This window comes from Prionailurus viverrinus, chromosome B3, assembly GCF_022837055.1.
Source record: "Prionailurus viverrinus isolate Anna chromosome B3, UM_Priviv_1.0, whole genome shotgun sequence".
Taxonomy (NCBI): domain Eukaryota; kingdom Metazoa; phylum Chordata; class Mammalia; order Carnivora; family Felidae; genus Prionailurus; species Prionailurus viverrinus.
In genome coordinates, this window is record NC_062566.1 from 48,601,830 (window position 1) to 48,614,450 (window position 12,621).

General features: G+C 42.8%; 1 protein-coding gene across 1 annotated transcript in view; it reads left to right on the forward strand.

Moving 5' to 3' along the window:
- Nucleotides 1-8,995, forward strand: part of TNFAIP8L3 (TNF alpha induced protein 8 like 3) — a 53,269-nt gene extending 44,274 nt beyond the window's left edge. Inside the window, exons 3-5 of the transcript XR_007153344.1 lie at nucleotides 3,120-3,126; nucleotides 7,010-7,015; nucleotides 8,985-8,995. The gene's annotated coding sequence lies outside the window, so the exon portion shown is untranslated. The remainder of the gene's footprint in view (nucleotides 1-3,119; nucleotides 3,127-7,009; nucleotides 7,016-8,984) is intronic.
- Nucleotides 8,996-12,621: the final 3,626 nt, after the last annotated feature.

Consider the following 12,621-nt stretch of genomic DNA (forward strand, 5'->3'; position numbering starts at 1 on the left):
CTTTCAATTATTTTGGATTTACACCCAAAAGTGGAATTGCTGGATCTTATGGTAATTCTATTTTTTATTTTTTGAAGAACTACTATTCTGTTTTCCACAGCCGCTGTATCATTTTACATGCCCACCAACAGTGCACAAGGGTTACAGTTTCTCCATATCCTCACTAACATTTGTTATTTTCGGGGGGGGGGGGGTGCGCAGGTATTGACAGTAGCCATTTTAATGGGTGTGAGATGGTTTTGACTTGCATTTTCTTTCTTTTAATTTTTTTAAATGTTTATTTATTTTTGAAAGAGAGAGCACGGACAGGGGAGGAACAGAGAGAGAGGGAGACACAGAATCTGAAGCAGGCTCCAGGCTCTGAGCTGTCAGCACAGACCCCGATGCAGGGCTCAAACTCACGAACAGTGAGATCATGACCTGAAGTTGGACATTCAACCAACTGAGCCACCCAGGTGCCCCTTGGCCTGCATTTTCTTAGTGATTAGTGATGAGCATCTTTCATGTGCTTATTGACCATTTGTTTATCTTTGAAGAAATGTCTGTTCAAGCCCTTTGCACATTTTTGAACTGGGTTGACCTTGCTATTGTTGTTTTTAGGAATTCTTTCCATATTCTGGGTATTAATCTCTTATCAAATGATTTGTGATTATTTTCTCCCAGTCTGTGGGTTGCCTTTTTACCCTGTTGACAGTGTTTCTGATGCACAATTTTTTTGTAATTTTCATGAAATCTAGTTGTCTATTTCTTCTTTTGTTGCCTATGCCTTTGATGTCATATACCATGCATCATTGCCAAATCCAATATCTTGAAGTTTTTGCCCTATGTATCTTCCAAGAATTTTATAGTTTTAGGTCTTACATTTAGGTCTTTTAACCATTTTGAGTTCATTTTATTAGCACTTTATTGTAGTCTTTGTTCAGTCTTTCACCTCGTTAATTCCTATTCTTTTTTGATGCTACTGTAAACGGAGTTGTTTCCATAACTTCCTTTTCAGATTGTTCATTGTTAGAGTACAGAAATGCAACTATGATTTCACCCACATGTAGAATTTAAGAAACAAACAGACGAACATAGGGGAAGGAAAAAAAAAAGAGTGAGACAAACCATTAAGATACTTTTTTTTTCTTTTATGTTTGTTTGTTTGTTTATTGAGAGAGAGAGAGAGCACGAGCAGGAGAAGGGCAAAGACAGAGGGAGAGAAAGAGAGAGAATCCCAAGCAGGTTCCGCCCTGTCAGCACAGAGCCGAATGTGGGGCTCAAATTCACGAACCATGAGATCATGACCTAAGCAGAAACGAAGGGATGCTTAACTGACTGAGCCACTCAGGTTCCCCAAGATACTCTTAAGTATAGAGAGCAAACTGAGTTTGATGAGGTTGCTGGAGGGGAGGTGGGAGAGGATGGGTTAAATAGGTGATGGGTATTAAAGAGGGCACTTGTTATGACGAGCACTGGGTGTTATATGTAAGCGATGAATCTACCTGATTCTACCTGAAACCAATTTTGGCCATATATATTAACTAACTAGAATTTAAACTAAAAACTTGAAATCAAAAGGAAAAGAAAAGAAAAGAGAAGAGTAGAGAAGAGAAGAGAAGAGAAGAGAAAAGAAAAAGAAAGAAGAAAAGGCAACTGACTTTTGTGTGTTGACTTTGTATCCAGCTACTTTGCTGAATTCATCTATAAGTTCTAACAGGTGTTTTGTTTTGTTTTGTTTTTTGTTTGTATGTGTGTTGTAGTATCTTTAGAGTAGCTGCTATTCTACTAAGAGCTGAAATTAACAAATTAACCATCCAAACCTTCCCCTGGAATTGCAAGCTGTGCTTATTCAATAGACTCCAGGATTCTAAAATAGATCAGACAGATTCTTCCAGCACAATTTTTGTCTAGCTGGGGAGATGGTTTGCTGGTGCTTCCTGGTCCACCACCTTCCCAGCATCCTCAATGGCACATTCACTCTTGAGTCTCCTGCTTATTCACCCCGTGCCCTATCATGCCTATATATGTATGACCTCCAGCTCTCAGGCTTCGCCACCTGCATAGATGTTAAGACCACTGATGAGGCTGTGAATTCTGCTGAGCAATGAATCTCCTGTATAAATCAGTCCAGGACAACCAAAGACCCTGCTCTTCCAAACTAACTTCTCTTCCTCCTCACCTTTTTGCAATCAGGAATCTTTTCACTTTTTTTTTTTTTTTTTTTTTAAGAGAGAAAGAGAGAGTGTGGAGGAGGGGCAGAGGGAGAGAGAATCTTAAGCAGGCTCCATGCTCAGTACAGAGCCCAACACAGGGCTCTGTCTCACCACCGTGAGATCATGACCTGACCTGATATCAAGAGTCAGTCACTCAACCAACTCAGCCACCCAGGTGCCCCACGTTTTCACATTTTTGCACAACTTTCTATCAATGTGATCAAAATCCCAAGAAAAGGAGAGGGATCTTCATGCTGTACGTATATGTATACCCATGTGGGGGACACAAGCACCTTCTTTTCAAGTTCCCAAAACCACAGAAAAAAACATTTTTTTTTTCAAAGTCCAATCCAGTTGACAAATGTCCCAAAACTCTCTAAGCCACAAACAACAAGAACACTTGAAAGATTCTTGGTAGATGCTGAGCTTTCCAAGAGCCTGAACAAGGAAAACCGGCCCGTGAACACACGTGCTTGGTGCTTCTGAGGCTGGAGCAGGTCTTCTGCCCATTACCAGTTGGGAGAAGAATGGTGACATTTCACTTCCCACCCTTCATCCCGTTGCCTCTTGCCCTGAACGATACAGGTCTCATTGGCGGACTAATTATTGCCAGATTGATGTGAGGGGAGACTGCAGTTTGACTGGGCTGCTGAAACTGGGCCTTTGTAGGGAATAGCTTCCTCCTAACTCCCCTCCCCCACATCATAAATGCCAGGAAGAAAAGACCCACAGGGGAGTGGGTGACCCTCACGGTTGTGGCTGGCCAATTCCTCACTTGCCTGCAAGTTCCCAGAGGAAATGCAAACAAATCAGACCACACTTGGCTGCTGGCCAATGAATCTTTGAACTTCTTCAATAAAGTCTTTAAAACTTTGGTTCTGACCCAAATCTTTTGCTGCAACATAAAAACTGCTAGGCCTCAAGTCTCTCTGTTTAGGGAAACAGTGTGTCTGTGGCATTTGAATAAGGGTGTTTATCTCAGAGATGGTTCCTTGAGTTCCACCAGGTTCTATAGAAAGCTCACTGTGCCTCACTTTTCTTCAAACCTTCCTGAATATTTGGTGTGTTTCCCTCTACCCCTTACCTGTTGGGTGTGTTTACTTGTGACTATTCCTAATTCCATCCTCTTTCTGTGTAACCTCCAGTTGTGCTTTGTAAAAGAGCCCAGACATTGCTGAATTTCCACTGAAAACCAGACAAGAGAAAAACTCTCCAGCAGGAGGCATTTAAACGGTAGCTGGAGGCATTTAAACGGTATTGATTGAAAAAAATAAATAATAAAAAAATAAACAAACGGTATTGATTGGCCACCTGGTATTCACTATCCAAAGTGGTCCTGGAACTACACTGTTAAAAAAAAAAAAAGAAAGAAATTTAAAGAATTGGTGACATATGCAATGCACTGTGTTTCTTTTATGCCAAAGTGTATATTAGATTGTTTTTTCAACCCCCCTAGTTGCTGCTTACTTCTGCAGTAGATAATATGGCAGATACCCACCCTCCAAAGCCAAATCTCATGCCCTTATAAACAGAAGTCACAGGAGGAGGGAGAACCAAGTTTTCCAGACCTAGGCATTCCTCTTAGCCCGTGTGTTCTCCAAATCAATACCCTTACTACGTCCACTTCCATACCTTCCTGGAAATAAAATGGAGTCCACTTGGAGCCTTTGACAGGAAGTCTGGAAGAAAGGATCTGCCAGCAAACCACTAAGCAGTGATGTTTTAACTTCTATCCCCAATCTACCTACACAACATGGACATTCAAACAGCAGCCAAACGCTCCCTAGTGTGTCCTGAACTAGGCTTGAACCTCCTCAGCCTGAAATCTGCCTGCACCAAACCTGTAGAATATCCGGGAATCAACGGTATCAAGTTCCCCCAGAGCATCTCAAGTAGCTGGGAAAGGAGAGCAGGAGAGAATTCCAGACTCAAGGAAGGAAAAATACACAGATCATATGTTTTCAGAAAATTGGAGTGATCAGTAATTGTTAACCCATTTCCATAATCCATGTAATTAAGGTGCTCTTAATTAACACCTTCATTGAGTCAGGCCCAAACTTAATTTTCACCTGAGTAACTTTTAGTGACAATTGATGGTAATCAACTCCATTTTGGAATTAATTTTCTCTTAAGGCATACTTCCAGATGTGTCACAGGGCATTAAGTGTTGTAAAATAGTGTCTGTTATTTTATGAACTATTTTTTCTGTTTATTTATTTGAGAGGGAGGGGCAGAGAGACAGGGAGAGAGAGAACCCCAAGCAGAGTCCACACTGCCAGCGCATAGCCTGACGCAGGGCTCAAACCCATGAACTGTGAGATCATGACCTGAGCCAAAATCAAGAGTCAGACGCTTAACCAACTGAGCCAACCAGGTGCCCCTTTGTTATTCTTAAAGTGTCAGTATAAGTTTATACATACATAAGTGTGCTGCGTCTAGTATTTCAGGACAGCACCAAATCATTTATGATGAGGTACAGCATTAACCAGAGAAAAAGAGGCTCTAAAGAGGCTTGCTTCCTTAGTAGGCATCCTTCCTTTTTGGACTGGTGGCAACATACATCATCTCCTCCCCACCAAACAGGCTTACTTTAGCCACCCATAAAACAATTTCATATTCTTTCATAATATTTGTGGATTAAATGTGATACTTGGCCTCGTTTTGTTCAATTTTCATGTTCTTCTTACCGTTATATTTATATATTTACATGGAAACTTCTAAAATTGGCCAGAGCTCTGTTGGAGCAAATTCTGAGAGCAGATGAAATAACATATTCATAGATTATTTATGATGGTGTAACTTTCTAAAGTGCTATGAAATCAACTCATATGAAGATAATATTGCTAGTGCTGGTATTTATGGCAGTCATAAAAGAACGTGTTGGATGCCTATTTTGGGTAATGGCAGCTTTTAGGGCTTTAGAAGAGTCCCTCACTGTAGTCATTTTGTTTAACATTATTCTTCCCTCTGGGGAATTTCTGGATGGCTGTTTAAGAGGAGGCTGACCCTGGAGGGAGGCCGCCAGGGCTACATATATAAAGGGGTGCAGTCACTGTCACTTGCCCGGGTAAACAGTGGTTTCTTAGGTTGTCACATGTCCCATCCTGGGCTGCCTTGACTCACACATTGCTGGTGGGAATGTAAAATGGTGCGACCACTGTGGGAAACAGTGTGGTAGTTCCTCAAAAAGTTCAACATGGAGTCACCACATGACCCAGCAATTCCGAACCCTGCATCTGGCTCTGTGCTGACAGCATGGAACCTGCTTGGGATTCTCTCTCTCCATTCTCTCTGCCCCTCCTCTGTTCGTGTTCTCTCTCTCTCTCTCTCTCAAAAATAAACTAAAACAATAATAATCCAGATTAACAGGCAATAGCTCCTTGGTACCCTGAGGACCAACACTACACACTCTAACTGGGAGAAGGTCCCTTCTGAACACCTTGCAGGCTCCTGAAGATACCCGTGTCCACACCCTCACTGCACTCTGCCTTCCAGATCGTTCCCCAAATCGAGAACTCCCCAAGGGCAAGGACCCGATCTCATTTTCCAGGACCTAGCACCATGACTGACCTATAAAAGAAAGGAAGGAAAAAAATCGAAGGAGGAAAGAGCACCACTTTTGGTCAACGCTATTCTCTGTTCTGCAGCCCCAGTCCTTCAGGGATAGTGTTGCTAGAGAATGTGGGGTGTGGGGAGAACCATGGGAAGCCTGGCATGATGATCGGCCTTGCCCCCTCTCCTCTCTGTGCTTCAGGACTGGCAGCTGCGCCCTCCTGGACCAGCTAGTAAAGCCTCACATTAGGCTTCAGTCAGCTGGTCCATCCCCTGTGTCCCTAGACTCGCACCGCCTGAACTCTGGGCCTGCAACCCTAGGCTTGCTCCCAGCACTGCAGACAGGAGCTGGCGGTGTGATGATTCTACACCATGCCATGCTGGGAGTAACCAGGGCACATCGGCTGAGAAACTATACTCAGGGGGTTCTCCTCAAAAGTTAGTGTGGCTGAAATAATTTTTAAAAAGATCTTTCATATATAAATAAAATTGTTAATTTCAAACATGTTTATTTAATTAAAAAATGATATATGTACCTCTGTATCTGTATGTGTATGCTGGATTAATCTGCTTATCACTTATCTTCTGTGATGAGTGTTTTCCAATACAAAACTATAAAAACAGTACCAGTCATCAATGGTTGACTTGTTGAAAACAGTGTTCCTTCGGCTTTATAGTTACCTGCTTCAATTAAAGAAAATAATCACAACATTATTTAATTTACCGACCTAATTGCCAAATTACAAAAAAATTACTGTAATTTCTCCATTTTCTTTCGACTAGGTGGACTTCCAACATTCAGAATGGCTTCAAATCTATAAGTAATCAAGAAAAGAAAAAGCAAAATAGGTCTCTCTCCAGTAAGATAAAATCCCTCCCTGTGAAGACTTGTCAATCTGCTCACAGAAGTTCTGGCATCCTCTAATTGGCAGAACTCCCAAGGGGCCAGCTGCTCCTCACCAAAGCCACAAGGTGTGGAAGAAAAAAGGAAAAAGGAAATAAAATAGGCAGAGGACATTCAAGGGCAATCATAAAATCCCTCAAGTCCTAGATCTACTGCTAGGTATCTTTGGGACCTCAGGCAAGTCACTTCAGCTCTCTGAGCCTCAGTTTCGTCATCAGAAAATAGGAAAACACAAACAGGGGTTTGGGAGACTATAATATTGTTTGGAATCTGACCCAGTGGTGCTCAATAAAGGTTGCCTTGCTGTTGTGATGGCAAATTACTTTTCCTTGGAGGCCTTTTGGGTTTAAATTGGGAGTAGACAGTCACTATGGATAGGAGATAAATCATATGATGAGGTAAAGCTGAGAGGTACTTGTAGTCTACAAGCTAGGAATCCCCTAATGTAAAGGAGGTTATTGTAAACTACATACTACTTAAGATAGAGAGGACAAATAGACTTAATTTTGAGTAGCAACTCAGATTAACTAGTAGTAGATGCCTGAAGTGCTATGTAGGAAGGATTCTGAAGCTAAGTCTTGAGTCCAGAGGCAGGAGTGATGTGACAGATTGCAACATCTGTCCTGATCTTAGAAAAGTGATGGCAAGTACCATTCCTGATCTTCTGTGCACAAAGGACCCACTTTCAATGACTCTGTAGCTAACTTCAACAAAAGACACTCAGACAAGTAATAGTACTTCTTAAACCAAGAAATAATTTAGTTGAGAATCACTTCGTTAAAAAAAAAAAAAAAAGTATGTCTAACAAAGAAAAATGCCAGTACTGATAAGATACATGGCATTACAGGGGCAACTCTTGAGGGATGTCCTACTTCACTGACTGAGGCCCCTGAAATCCAAGGAAGAGATTGGGAAAGGCGACTGTTGGAGAGCCCATGAACTGACATTTTCATTTATAAGTTCAATGTCCACAGAAACAACCATCTCCTCTACCCACCCTCCCCAAAAAAACCCTACTATTATGCACAAACTAGCAGTTCCAAGTCTACAGTATTCTCCCACAAAGAACATTCCCAAATACCACTCCCACGGATGGGGCGAGTTCAGCTCAGGCTGGCCTACCACCGAGCTCTCTGCCTGGGGCTGCTCCAGGCAGAGGTCAAGGCTGGTGCCCTCCTGACCTGTCTGGCTAGGTCTGTTGACAAGTCTTCAGAGGCTTCACAATGATGGCAAGATTTAAGATCCTCTTCTACTCCACTCTACCTTCTTGACCAGCATTTAGTGGCCACAATAAGGGGCTCTTCCTCTTAATGCTAATCACATCCCCTAATTGTAGGTACACTATCTTTAATAACCTGGCCAAACCTAAAACATACAGAGGAGTGTTCTGGTTCCGTGTCTACACAGAATGAAACATGCTTCTTCCTTCCAAATTCTATACTAAATTTGATCAAATGCCTCAGGAATTCTTAGAATAGGGTAGGAACATGTCCTTCATGAAATTAAAACCTAATTAAGGTACTACCTCTTCTGACCAAAAGCAACAAGGACGACATTTAGCCTCCTGCCTTAAATAATTAGGAAACTGGGGAGATTATATGAAATCATGATTTTTAGAAATAGAAAAACAACCAGCACAAGACTGATTTCCCCGAGAGAAGGGAAAAGAATAAGGCAAGCCCTGGGATTGTCCCAGCTTACTGCCTGAAGGCAGTTTCCAAGGCACAGGATAAGGAAGAAGAAGCCCTAAGAGATCAAGAAGGCCAACATGTCTAGAATTAGAGATGGAAATAGTTTGTTTTTACCAAAGTGCCCTCATGAGATAGAGGTAGTATCCTCGGAAGGGTGTTGCCTTAATCGGGATAAATTAACCCTAAAGAGACAGCTCTGTACTCAGCCTAATATAACTTAAAGGCAAGTGAAGGGGTGGCTGGATGACTCAGTCGATTGAGTGACTGATTCTTTATTTCAGCTCACGTCATGATTCCAGGGTCCTGGGATAAAGCCCACATGGGGCTCCATGCTGAGCATGGACCCTGCTTAAGAGTCTCTTTCCCTCTGCCCTTCTCTCCCCTTCTAAAGTAAAAATTGAAAAAGAAATCTTAAACACAGTGTTGAAAGGATCAATCTGATACCAAGCAACTTTACTATGCACCAGAAGAAACTCCAACACTATTTAGAAAATAAAGTAAAATCTGGCACCCAATAAGGTAAAACTCTAGTAAAACATTACCAAGCACACAAAAAGGCAGCAAAATATGACCAATAACCAGAGAAAATGCAATCAGTAGAAACAAACAAAGAGGGGAGCCTGGGTGGCTCAGTCAGCTGAGCATCTGACTCTTATTTCAGCTCAGGTCATGATCCCAGAATTGTGGGATTGAGCCCTATGTCAGACTCCACGCCAAGCATGGAGGCTACTTAAGATTCTAGCTCTAGCCCCCTCTGCCCCTCTACCTCGTGTCGCAGACTCTGAATCTGGAGTTCTCTCTTGTCCAGCAAGACAGTAGACACAGAATTGAATACAAGAGAGGCTGATGTCCGGGAGAAGACAAGAGCCCCAAACAGGCTCTTTGTCTCTGTATTTATTGAGCTCACGAGATATTACCCACCTGGTGAACGTGAAGAAAACAAGATCTTACACACGTGCTGAACATGAAGAAAACAATCATATATTAATCATTAACTTGTGTGTGTAAGAAGCAAAAGGTCGGGGGGGGGGGGGCAAGTGGACTTTGTGATATTGGCGTCAGATGGGAAGTAATTTCCTACAGGTGATATAACAAGTTACTCCTGATCTCATTACAACATCTCAATAGCTAACCTCAGGCACTTTTGCCCCATGGTGGCAGCTTTCTGCCCTAAGCTTTTTTCTAACCCATTTATGTAAGTAGAACCTATTTCCCCACACCTCCGTTCACACTCTATCTTTTTTATTTTAGAGAAAGAGAGAAATAACAAAGATGCCAGAATAAACCACCAAGGACATGACAACAGCTATTAAAATATATACTCCATGTTGGAAAAAAAAAAACAAAACATGACCATGGTGAAGAAAGAAATTAAAGATATAAAAAAAGATCCAATGGAACTTCTGGAGATTAAAAAATATTATGTATGAATTGAACACATTAATAGCAGTTTAGACAAAGATGAATTAGACATAGGAAGGAGACAAAGACAAGAATAATCAAATTCTTCCAGAAATGGAAGAAAATTCTCCATTTTAAGAAGATATAATTCTCTCTGAATTGCCATTAAAGTTTAAGAATAATGGATTTAATATCAGAATTAGCAGCAAGCAAGGGATAGAATAATCACTGATTGTTTTTTCTAGATTTGGCCTTTATAGGACTATAAATTGAGATCTTAGTTGAAAGTTGGATCTATGACAGCACTATCCAATAGAAGCATAATGTAATCACATATGAAGTTTAAATTTTCTAGTAGCCATATTAAAAAGAAACAAGTAAAATTAATTTTGATAATCCACTTTATTTGGTTTAATATATCTAAAATACAATTTCAATATTCTTAATATATAGTAGTATTTTACTTTTGCATGAAGTCTTTGAAATCCAATATTTATACTTAAAACACATTTCAATTCTATACTGAAAACACATCTCAATTCTGACTGGCCACACTTCAAGAACATCCAGATGAAGAGGTACATCAGGCAAAGTCTGAAAGGGTCCTGAGCACAGGAACTTCTGTCCCCATGGAAATGGGATGCCTCACCCACATGGAAGTTCATGAAACCTACTCAAGAGTTTTTCTAGAACTTAATCTCCAGCCACCCTACCCCTCCCTTTTCCCTTCCCAGAGGTAGGTGAGTGGGGCTGAAAGTTCCAACTTGGGTCTTTCTGGTGACCGACCCCGTCCTGAGGCTCTGTAGCAATGCCACTGTAAGTCACTTGATGAGCATGAACTCGGATGTGCTTAAAAAGGCTTTTTATGGGGCGCCTGGGTGGCACAGTCGGTTAAGCGTCTGACTTCAGCCGGGTCACGATCTCGCGGTCCGTGAGTTCGAGCCCCGCATCAGGCTCTAGGCTGATGGCTCAGAGCCTGGAGCCTGTTTCCAATTCTGTGTCTCCCTCTCTCTCTGCCCCTCCCCTGTTCATGCTCTGTCTCTCTCTGTCCCAAAAATAAATAAACGTTGAAAAAAAAATTTTTTTTTAAAAAAAGGCTTTTTATGAATAACAAAAGACACATCACTTCTGTGGATGAAGACTGGTCCAATATTTGGGTCCAAATCATTTCGTTTTTCCCACAGCTCACCGTAACTCTTCTGTTTAACCCCAGCAACTATTAATCAGTCAACTAAGATGAAAAAATAAATTCTTAACCTTGATCTATCAGGTCTTATACCTTGATCATCATTGGAGACCAGCTTGTTCCAGTCACTGGTTTTGCCCTCAACTTCATTAAATTATACAGTAGCAATTCAGACCAAACACCTCTCCCTAAGAATATATCACACCTTGCTTCTGTTACTTCCTACTTGTCACACAACATAAAGGATGGAGTTGTACAATTAAACAGATTTCCAAGTACTTTTCTCTCACTGAAATACAAAAAATAATCTCTGGGCTCTAGTCTCCATCCATTTAGCACATGTCCTGCCAGACCTCATTAGGGAAAAACTTCCTAAGGCCAGCTATTTAGTGGTATCTGCAATATGTTTTGGGGAAGGAAAAGTACTCATCCACTTATAAAAATAGTTTAAAATAACTAAAGAGGGAAAAAGGCAAGATGGCGGCTTAGGAGGACGCTGGGCTCACCGCACGTCCTGCTGATCACTTAGATTCCATCTACACCTGCCTAAATAACCCAGAAAACCGCCAGAGGATTAGCAGAACGGAGTCGCCGGAGCCAAACGCAGACGAGAGGCCCACGGAAGAGGGTAGGAAGGGCGGCGAGGCGGTGCGCGCTCCACGGACTGGCGGGAGGGAGCCGGGGCGGAGGGGCGGCTCGCCGGCCAAGCAGAGCCCCCGAGCCTGGCTTGCAAAAGCGGAGGGGCCTGAAGGACTGTGTTCCCACAACAAGCGCGACTTAGCGTCTGGGAGGTCATAAGGTAACAGCTCTGCTCGGAAAGCGGGAAGGCTGGAGGACAAAGGGAGGGAGAGCTGCTGAGCCCCCTGACAACAGAGCTCAGTTTGGTGAGGAACAAAGGCGCTCGCCAGCGCCATCTCCCCCGCCCATCCCCCAGCCAAAATCCCAAAGAGAACCAGTTCCTGCCAGGGAACTTGCTCGCTCCGCGCAAACACCCAACTCTGCGCTTTGGCGGAGCCAAACCTCCGGCAGCGGATCTGACTCCCTCCTGCTGCCACAGGGCCCCTCCTGAAGTGGATCACCTAAGGAGAAGCGATCTAAGCCTGCCCCTCCTGCCCCCGAGCACCTTGCCTACCCACCCCAGCTAATACGCCAGATCCCCAGCATCACAAGCCTGGCAGGGTGCAAGTAGCCCAGACGAGCCACACCACCCCACAGTGAATCCCACCCCTAGGAGAAGGGAAGAGAAGGCACACACCAGTCTGACTGTGGCCCCAGCGGTGGGCTGAGGGCAGACATCAGGTCTGACTGCGGCCCCGCCCACCAACTCCAGTTATACACCACAGCACAGGGGAAGTGCCCTGCAGGTCCTCACCACGCCAGGGACTATCCAAAATGACCAAACGGAAGAATTCCCCTCAGAAGAATCTCCAGGAAATAACAACAGCTAATGAGCTGATCAAAAAGGATTTAAATAATATAACAGAAAGTGAATTTAGAATAATAGTCATAAAATTAATCGCTGGGCTTGAACACAGTATACAGGACAGCAGAGAATCTCTTGCTACAGAGATCAAGGGACTCAGGAACAGTCACGAGGAGCTGAAAAACGCTTTAAACGAAATGCATAACAAAATGGAAACCACCACAGCTCGGCTTGAAGAGGCAGAGGAGTGAATAGGTGAACTAGAAGAT